The sequence below is a fragment of the Penaeus chinensis genome, chromosome 2, assembly GCF_019202785.1.
Source record: "Penaeus chinensis breed Huanghai No. 1 chromosome 2, ASM1920278v2, whole genome shotgun sequence".
Lineage (NCBI taxonomy): Eukaryota > Metazoa > Arthropoda > Malacostraca > Decapoda > Penaeidae > Penaeus > Penaeus chinensis.
In genome coordinates, this window is record NC_061820.1 from 18,001,113 (window position 1) to 18,003,612 (window position 2,500).

Consider the following 2,500-nt stretch of genomic DNA (forward strand, 5'->3'; position numbering starts at 1 on the left):
AACAGGCAACTTTTTATTCAATTATTGCTCCAAAGTGCCCTCTAAACCTGTTTACTATATTTTTTCTTGTTAATACAAGAGCTAATTTTGCTATTTTCCGAGGGACTTCAGCCTCATTACAATTAACTACTAATAAACAGCCAACACCTGAATATTCCTCAACAGACTAGCGAATGAGTCACTTATAATTTTGGACCCAAGCAAAAGGAATTTGATTCATTTATAATTTTGGCTCCAAGCAAAAGGTTCTCAAGATTGGAAAGATTGGAAAGTTCCAAAAGATTATTATACATGGCAGATCAAAATGCCTATCAACTGATTTGCATTAGGATAATCAAGACCATTTAAGTAATCTTACCTAATAAATCATTTCAAACTTCTAAGCAAGCTGTTTTCACATCCACAAACCTTCATAAACAGGTGTAGAGAGCTGATTACTTAAAAATAATGTCTTGTTCTGGTGAACCACAAACACATCTTGGCATATATCTCCAAAAATGGCACTTTATTTAGCTAAGGAGAAATTATAACAAATTTTCGTAAAAGCTTTGAAAATTTTAGGCCACTTCCACAATTTGCCACTGAATCTAATCTGACAACTAGGAGTTATTGCGAACCAGCTTTGAAATGTAAAGCATAATATATTTAACATACTTTTGTCTAGCTAGGGTTTGAAATATGGACATACCTGAATTATGATTTTCAGTTTACTCAGTGATTACATATTTTATCTTACACTTAATTTTTTTTTTTTCACCATGCATAGAAATTCCTATTCTATTCTAATTCTGACATGTAACCTAGCACTTGTTTCCATCCACTTATTCAGCTCCATCATAAAAAGAAGCACTCGTGCAGCAATTGCTTTAAAATATCCATTAGTCCATAATGTTCACTAATGCTATCCCCCTTTTGATCATTAAAATATTATTTAAATGGAAATTTCATTGAATTTTCAACACACATAATCACTTGTCTAATCTAATCTGACGACTAGGAGTTATTGCGAACCAGCTTTGAAATGTAAAGCATAATATATTTAACATACTTTTGTCTAGCTAGGTTTGAAATATGTTTTTTTTCTTCTTCTTCTTTCAGTCCCTCAAAAAATGTGACAACTTTTGCTGGTCATGCTTCTCAAGTGAGTTTACCAATGCTTTTTCTAACCAATTGTATTGCAAACTGTCATTGTTATTCCTTGAGCACAAATGCATCGTCTCTGAAAATCAGTTATCAAAAGGTATATATCTCTTATTACTATATGTAAAACATTAATGTAGGCTCTTATATCTGGTATATCAATGATATAATCATTTACAAACAAAGACCAACAGTTTTTAATTTCAATTTTTGAATCATTTTTAATTGTATTTTTATTACTATTATTTGGTGTTATGAGAATTATCAATACATGTTTTTCATATATATAGTTTCAGCCATTTGCAATAGTAGAAGGAAACTGAATACACCACCATTTTACGGTGCAGATGGTGGTTAAGTTTTCTTCCAACTTAGTTTAGAATCCAAGCATGTAGATATGATCTATGCACTCTGGAAACAATTTTTTTTTATTAATCTAACTGATATTTAGCTATATAAAAAAAAAGACTAGGATTTTCATAAAGTAAAGAAATCAAAATATGAAAATATATCTAAATATCTAAAGATATAGTTAGAAATTCTGATAAAAATGTTCATATTAACAGAATCTGAGTGCCTTAAGATGGAGGTGGTGGAGTGGCACTGGTGGTGCAGGCATTGATGATGGCATTAGCAGCACCAGTAGTTGTAGTCACAAGATTATGCTTTGTGGCACCTTGCATCTCTTCCTCTAGTTGCAATATTAATCATTGTGCTACACCTTGAGATATCTATATAATACATGAACTGACAAAATTTAAATTGTTTAAACAGGACTATGTAGAGAACATACTTCACATATTTACAGACTACCTACCACAACTAATAAGAAGAAATCTTTTTATAATACACTGAATTGGTACTCACCACATAAATGGCCTTAAGAGAAAAGTTTTTGGGCATGTTTAGAGCTGTAGAATGTATCAGGCATGATGATGTAGGATTCATATACAACCAACCTCAAAATATGTAAACCCATCTTGTAGGTTTATTTTTGACGATCTTCCATTATGCTTGAGATCTGCAAAATAAATTTCTTTCTATATTTCAAAAGACTAACCTATTAATATGAGAAGCATGTGGTCTTTGGTATTGCCTTGTGCATGCACAGGAGCAAATTTCAAATGCACTGAGTTTTTGGATCGCAGTAAGTTGGCCATGAATCTGACTACTAATCAGAAAGGACAATACAGACGGTCATCTTTTTATTAAAGAAGTCCTTGCAGTCCTTGCAGTTTTCAGTGTACATGAATGATCAATGTACATGTATGATCCTCAGGGAGATAGAGACATACATCAGCTTATATTATGAGAAAGTAGATGAACATAAATATCCATAGAAAGCATTTTAAGTAAGAAT

At 31.8% G+C, this 2,500-nt stretch overlaps 1 long non-coding RNA gene across 3 annotated transcripts in view; it reads right to left on the bottom strand.

The window, feature by feature from the left end:
• The window catches only part of LOC125035803, a 12,520-nt gene that overhangs the window by 8,465 nt on the left and 1,555 nt on the right, over positions 1 to 2,500 (bottom strand). For all 3 annotated transcript variants that reach the window (XR_007115840.1, XR_007115841.1, XR_007115843.1), the window contains exon 2: positions 2,008 to 2,161. This is a non-coding gene — a long non-coding RNA (uncharacterized LOC125035803). The remainder of the gene's footprint in view (positions 1 to 2,007; positions 2,162 to 2,500) is intronic.